This window comes from Portunus trituberculatus, chromosome 11 (assembly GCF_017591435.1).
Source record: "Portunus trituberculatus isolate SZX2019 chromosome 11, ASM1759143v1, whole genome shotgun sequence".
Classification (NCBI taxonomy): domain Eukaryota; kingdom Metazoa; phylum Arthropoda; class Malacostraca; order Decapoda; family Portunidae; genus Portunus; species Portunus trituberculatus.
Window position 1 is genome coordinate 4,718,036 of NC_059265.1, and position 7,500 is coordinate 4,725,535.

A 7,500-nucleotide genomic window follows, 5' to 3' on the forward strand; every position below is an offset into this window, starting at 1 on the left:
TTTTAACCCCTTCAGTACTAGGACAAATTTTTACCTTGAGATTTTTGTACCATTAGACCATTTCATTGATATTAGCAAGGATGTGTGGAGGGCACAAGATTAATGTGTGTATGTTGTTTTAAAAATGTATTGTTTTCATGTATATTATTACTATTTGTTTTTGTTTTTATTGTTCTCTCTCTCTCTCTCTCTCTCTCTCTCTCTCTCTCTCTCTCTCTCTCTCTCTCTCTCTCTCTCTCTCTCTCTCTCTCTCTCTCTCTCTCTCTCTCTCTCTCTCTCTCTCTCTCTCTCTCTCTCTCTCTCTCTCTCTCTCTCTCTCTCTCTCTCTCTCTCTCTCTCTCTCTCTCTCTCTCTCTCTCTCTCTCTCTCTCTCTCTCTCTCTCTCTCTCTCTCTCTCTCTCTCTCTCTCTCTCTCTCTCTCTCTCTCTCTCTCTCTCTCTCTCTCTCTCTCTCTCTCTCTCTCTCTCTCTCTCTCTCTCTCTCTCTCTCTCTCTCTCTCTCTCTCTCTCTCTCTCTCTCTCTCTCTCTCTCTCTCTCTCTCTCTCTCTCTCTATCCCTCTCTCTGATTGTTGAAACAGTTTGTTTGTAAGACTGTCTCTTCAAAACTAAACATTTTTATCTTTGAATATTTGTTAACATGAAAGAACTGTTTGAAAACATTTTGTGAAGTTGAAAATTTGTGCAGATTTTTTTGTTAGGTTGTAAATTGTTGTAAATGTCTTTTATATTGTAAATTGTTGTAAATGTTTGTTTTATATTATGTTGTAAATGTCTGTTTTATATTGTAAATTGTTGTAAATGTTTGTTTTAAGTTGAAAATTATTGTGGACTTTTTCACTGTATAGAATTTACACATTGTTTTTATACTAAGTTCATTTTTAATGTTTTTTTTATTAAGTTGAAAATTTGTGTAGAGTTTTCTGTATAGATTTTGCTCACTGTTTTTATACTTTGTGTAGAGTTTTCTATATAGATTTTCCTCAGTTTTTATACTAAGTTGAAAATTTGTGTAGACTTTTCACTGTATTCTTTGTATGTTTTGTTTAAATTTTTTAGTAAAAAATATTTGTAGACTTCCAGGCAATGTAATAATGTAAAGAATTGAATAAAAGTCTAGGGAGACTCTTGCATTTAATTTTAACTCCAATATGGATCTGCCTTATCTCCGGAGACTCTTTCGAGTATTTTCGACTTAAGTACATTTTTAGGGCCCGTTTTGGGGTTTTTGCTAGTTTTTGACCAATTTCTGCAGTTTTAGGGCCTGTTTTGTTTTGTTTTTGCCAGTTTTTTACCATTTTTTGCAGTTTTAGGCCCGTTTTGGGGTTTTTGCTAGTTTTTGACCAATTTCTGCAGTTTTAGGGCCTGTTTTGTTTTGTTTTTGCCAGTTTTTGACCATTTTTTGCAGTTTTAGTTATTTTTGTTTTTTGCTGTTTTCTGGCCTGCAGTATTTAAAATCCATTTTTGTTTTTCACCATTTTTTGCCTTTTTTTTTATATATAGTAATTTTGGACCATTTTTCATTTTATTTATCTTGCTATTTTTTTTTTTTTCCCACTTGCAGAATATTTTCTCAATTTATTTTGTCTTGTCTGCTTATGATAAAAAAGTGAAATTATCGCGTTTTTTTTTTTTTTTTTCTGGCTATTTATCGTTTAGAGTGAGTGGTTAATGGAGGCAATTGGGTCAGGTAGTGTGACCTAAGCCAGCCTGAGGTTACTACTCACTGAAACACCCACAAATATTTCCCAGGAAAGGAAATTCACCAAAACCATAAAGATTTCTTCACAATTTATTATTCAATCATGACAACAGCTTCAGTACAGTGACAGAACCATAAGGAGGTGGTGGTGGTGGCAGCAGGCGTTGAATGGCAGGATGTCAGAGATGAATCTCTCACTGGACGGCGGCGGCAGCGGTAGTGGTGATGTAGCAGGTGTTTGCCAGGCCGCTGCGAGGCGAAGTCCCTCAGTGTCAATAGCGGCGACGTAGAAGGTGTTTGCCAGGCCGCAGCGAGGCGAAATCCCTGTCAGTAGCGGCGACGGCGGCACGTGTTAGCGGGCCGGCAGTGAAGGCCCGATGCAAGGCAGAAACCTTCCGAGTAGCAGTAGCGGCTGTGGGGCGGCTTTTGGATCACCAACTCCTGTAATGGACAAAAATTAACCGATTACCTTCACATGTACCAGGCCACACTGTTACCATGCCACACTAGGCGGTGGCGTAGTGAATAAGGTGGTGAGCCTTAAAACAATGCCATTTGTCGAGTGGTTTAAAGTTACCTACGTGTCACCATGATACCCAGGTTCTAGGTGGTTACACCCATGATGAGCTTCGGGGGTGATATGGGCCCTAATATGGTTACCAAACAGCTCTTCTTCCCTCATCTTGCGGCGGTGGCGTAGGTAATGCAAGGTACACGAGGCTCATTGCCGCTGCGAGTCAGGCCTTCGGATAGTCAACTCCTGTAATGGACAAAATTAACAAAACAGCAATACCTTGTTTACTAATTATCCCTACATCTAACGCAACATTGCCCTAAACACACCTTCACTGCCTTTCACTCGTCTCTACACATTTTCAACACCACACTTTCCCTTCACGTCTTCATTTCATCCATAATAAGCCCTAACTCACTAACACCATTTCCTCCTCTGTCCGTCCTAAAACTGGCTGAAACCCTTTCACTCGTCTCAACTTAGTTTCTCCACCACCACCACCATTCCTTACACGTCTTCATAGTGCCCTAACTCGGTCACACTCTCCACTTATTCATCCCTTCTGTCTCTTATCACACTGCATTCAGTTTCCACTCTGCCTCCTCTTGCCTCCATTCACGCTCACTTTCATTCCTCCCAATCACTCGTACACTCGAGGGGTCGGTGGTGGCGTGATGTCTGGAGTTATACTGATCTAGCTGCCATTGAGCTAATGACCTTGCTTCGTTCTCGTTCTCCCCCATCCCCAACCTGCCGATAAGGGAAAAACAATTTGAGGGCAAACGAACATATGAAACGCTGCCGGTGAATCTAACCACTGGTCCACCATCTGGATATAAACTAGCCACACTCAATATTAACTCCTTCCAAACCAACCGTTAAACACACACAACTGCATATATTTGTTTTATCAATCATTCTTACCTTCCGTGTAGTATTTATAATAATACATGTAGTACTTATAATAATACAGGATTTTTTTATTATTATTTTGTTGTAACATTTTGAAGCTTCCTTCTTAGTAAATGATGATAGATCTCTCTCTCTCTCTCTCTCTCTCTCTCTCTCTCTCTCTCTCTCTCTCTCTCTCTGCTGCTCTGAAACGAGTGAATGGATAGCTAACCCTTTCAGTACCGTGACATTACGATATTCATGCTATATGCTTACTACTTGGCAATTTTATACAGATTCAGAAACTTACGTGGGATTAACCCTTTCAGTACCATTACACATTCCCGTACTCATTCTGGTTACTATTTGATGATTTTATACAGCTTCACAAACTCACAAAACCCCACCGTCACTCGTGAACCTCTTAACGATTTAGGCCTGCCTACCACTTTCAAGAACTAATTTTATGGTTATATCCCCACTTACCGTTATACTAACACGTGCCTCTAATGCACGTACCTTGAAACACCAGCCTCGTTACGTGAAGAAATCCTGTCCACTCATTCTTTTCGCCGATTCTGGTACCTATTCTATAACGAGGGAACCACAATGACTAACCTGAAACATTATAGCCTCAAATATAACTTAGAGTTCTATAGTTACGCGACACGTTTAATCCCTTCAGCACCAAGATGCGTTTTCATATATTCCTTCTGTCACTATTTGGTGATTTCATACAAGCGCGAGGAATTAAAATAGTGAAGACAGGCCATTAACCTTGTGACATCCATACATGCTTTGTAACAATAGAATTATCTAATCGTACACACACCTCAAGGTGAAAATGCGTCACAGTACTGAAAGAGGTTAAACGTAATTCTTCCTACACAACTACAATGACCACAAAACACTTCATTGCCACGGTCATTACCCAAAATCTATTCTGAACCATCGCCCCTAATTGACAACTAAACCAAGTAAATTTAACACTCATACGTACCGTTAGTTCCTAATACATCCTACATAGTCACGCAGACAGACACCGTATAGTTAACCTTCCAATAGACACAGTGCACATCCTACACATATCCTGTTATCCTTTATCAGTCAACATTCCTAACCACCCTCAATTTACTGACTAACAACTTCCTATCACCACAGCAAGTCAACGCACACACAACACCGACACTATTCATTTACATACACACCACCAACCTCTCCGCTGTGCTGTGGCTATGCTGTGCTGTGGCTGTAGAGTGGGGTGGGGTGGTCCGCTAATCTCACAGCAGCGGCACATCACCTCGCCGCACGAAAAACCTCCATCACGTAGATAAAACTTCCCGTTGCTGTTACCGCCTTTGCTGCACGTCACGCCCGACGACAACACACAGACGGACACCGGGCTGCGTAGACTCGAGGGGTCGGTGGTGGCGTAGTGGCGTGGTGACTGGAGAGGTGAGATGTAGCGGGCGTGATGTCTGGAGTTAAACTGGTATAGCTGTCATTCTGAGCTATTGACCCTGCTTCGTTCTCGTCCCCCTCCCCCCAACCTGCCGATAAGGGAAAAACAATTTGAGCGCAAACGAACATATGAAACGCTGCCGGTGAATCTAACGACTGGTCCACCATCTGCATATGAACTAGCCACACTCAATATTAACTCCTTCCAAACCAACCGTTAAACACACACAATTGCATATATTTGTTTTATCAATCATTCTTACCTTCCGTGTAGTACTTATAATAATACAGGATTTTTTTTTATTATTTTGTTGTAACATTTTGAAGCTTCCTTCTCAGTAAATGATTATGATAGATAATAATCTCTCTCTCTCTCTCTCTCTCTCTCTCTCTCTCTCTCTCTCTCTCTCTCTCTCTCTCTCCAAGTGAACCCTGCCTGTAAATCAACGAATAAAGAAAAAAAACGTATCATTAACGGAAAATTGATTATAATAGGTAATAATAATTCTCTCTCTCTCTCTCTCTCTCTCTCTCTCTCTCTCTCTCTCTCTCTCTAAGTGAACCCTGCCTGTAAATTAACGAATAAAGAAAAAAACGTATCATTAATGGGAAATTGATTATAATAGGTAATAATCATTCTCTCTCTCTCTCTCTCTCTCTCTCTCTCTCTCTCTCTCTCTCTCTCTCTCTCTCTCTCTCTCTAGTGAACCCTGCCTGTAAATCAACGAATAAAGAATAAAAACGTATCATTCACGGGAAGTTCATTATAATAGGTAATAATCATTCTCTCTCTCTCTCTCTCTCTCTCTCTCTCTCTCTCTCTCTCTCTCAAGTCAACCCTGTCTGTAAATCAACGAAAAAAAAAAAAAAAAAATCATTAACGGATAATTGATTATGATAGATAATTTTTTTCTCTCTCTCTCTCTCTCTCTCTCTCTCTCTCTCTCTCTCTCTCTCTCTCTCTCCCCAAGTGAACCCTGCGTGCAAATCAACGAATCAATATTAAAAAAAAATATGAAGAGTAAAAACGTACCATGAACGGATGACTTTTCTAAGGAACCGTGAGTTGAATTGAGTTGTAAAGACGGAAATGTAATAAGTTAGCAGAATGAATAAGACGGAGGGAGGTGAAGGAATTAGGAGGCTAACTAGTGGTGCCTGAAACGAGTGAATGGATAGCTAACCCTTTCAGTACCGTGACATTACGATATTCATGCTAAATGCTTACTACTTGGCAATTTCATACAGATTCAGAAACTTACGTGGGGATTAACCCTTTCAGTACCATTACACATTTCCGTACTCAATCTGGTTACTATTTGATGATTTTATACAGCTTCACAAACTCACGTGGGGATTGAAATAGTGAAGACTCTGGCCATTAAACCTCTGACCTCCATAGACCCTTCATAATGTCAATGCAATCGTCTAATCACACTTAAAACTATAGATGAAAATACGTCCCGGTGCCGAAGGGGTTAAGATAGTGAAGACTGGCCATTAACGAGAGTGGTGATGAAGTTAGTGCAATTATTAGCCAGTCAGGCAGTTAAGCAGTACCGATGATACATTAAACTACCTCTCTTAATTAACCCCTTCAGTACTGGGACACATTTTTACCTTGAGATTTGTGCACGGTTAGACCATTTTGTTGACATTACCAAGGGTCTTTGGAGGTTACCAGGTTAATGACCTGCAGGGGTGGGGCTGGTGAACTCTGCTTCTTTGAATAATTACACTGCTAGTAATAAGTGATTGTAGTGATGATGATAATGATACGATGATGATGATGATGATGATGGTGATAATATAATAGTAGTAGTAGTAGTAGTACTAAAATAATATTGAATAAATAAATAAATAAAATAATAATGATAGTAGTAGTAGTAATAGTAGTAGTAATACAATAAATAATCAAATAATAACAATATTAATAATAATAATAATAATAATAATAATAATAATAATAATAATAATAATTATTATTATTATTATAATAACAACAATCACTAATGACACAACAATCAGGTGATGAGAATGAAGGTGAGGGCAGTCAGTTAGAAAAGAGAAATTGGTGAGAGAAACAGCCAGCCTATCTAAGACAATATATGTATGTAAAGCTTACGTATACTGCTGGCATGGAAGGAGTTACCAACTGGGGGTTGGGGGGTTGGAGGGAGAAAAAACTGGCGGAGAATACTGAAAACGCCTCATTTCATAGGGAATGTTTATTTTGTTTTAATGTGATGATGTGTGAAGATTCCCAGTTTAGATTAGTAGAAGTAAATGACAGAGCCAGGATGTTCAGTGTAGCGTCTATAGAAATGAGGGAACATTTGAGTGTTATTGAAGACGAGATAACTGGTGGTAAGGTTGTGAGTGTGTCTCCAGTTGATAGATGGACCAGTCAGCTTGTTAAGGCACTCAACAATATTAACCTGAAAAAAATGAGAGTACAGTGTGTGTGTGTGTGTGTGTGTGTGTGTGTGTGTGTGTGTGTGTGTGTGTGTGCATGCCTGCGTGCCTGCGTGATGACCAGCGTGCGTCCAGCGAGCGCCTACTTTAGACGTCTAGTAGTAGTAGTAGTAGTAGTAGTAGTAGTAGTAGTAGTAGTAGTAGTAGTAGTAGTAGTAGTAGTAGTAGTAGCAGCAGTAGCAGTAATAATAATAATAATAATAATAATAATAATATGTAACACGTGCAATTCTAATAATGATAATAACTATACGTAATTGAAGCACTGTACTGTCTGTACTTGAGATCTGATCGGAAGTACGACTGCCGAGTTCCCAATAACTTTTCAAGTCAGGAAACCAACTGGCTGGCTGGTGAAGTTTCCGAATCCCGGACTTGTCTAACACCTGTACGCATTGTCAGACTGGACGATGTACGCGTCAACAAGCGATGGATTCTCGTCCTTATGGAGGGCTCAGAT

At 39.7% G+C, this 7,500-nt stretch overlaps 1 protein-coding gene and 1 long non-coding RNA gene across 7 annotated transcripts in view; one reads left to right on the forward strand and one right to left on the reverse strand.

Moving 5' to 3' along the window:
* The window catches only part of LOC123502382, a 137,133-nt gene that overhangs the window by 101,242 nt on the left and 28,391 nt on the right, over nucleotides 1–7,500 (forward strand). The gene's annotated exons all lie outside the window — the stretch shown is intronic.
* LOC123502400 overlaps nucleotides 1–7,500 on the reverse strand; it is a 50,743-nt gene that overhangs the window by 41,981 nt on the left and 1,262 nt on the right. Inside the window, exon 2 of the long non-coding RNA XR_006674014.1 lies at nucleotides 4,320–4,654. This is a non-coding gene — a long non-coding RNA (uncharacterized LOC123502400). The remainder of the gene's footprint in view (nucleotides 1–4,319; nucleotides 4,655–7,500) is intronic.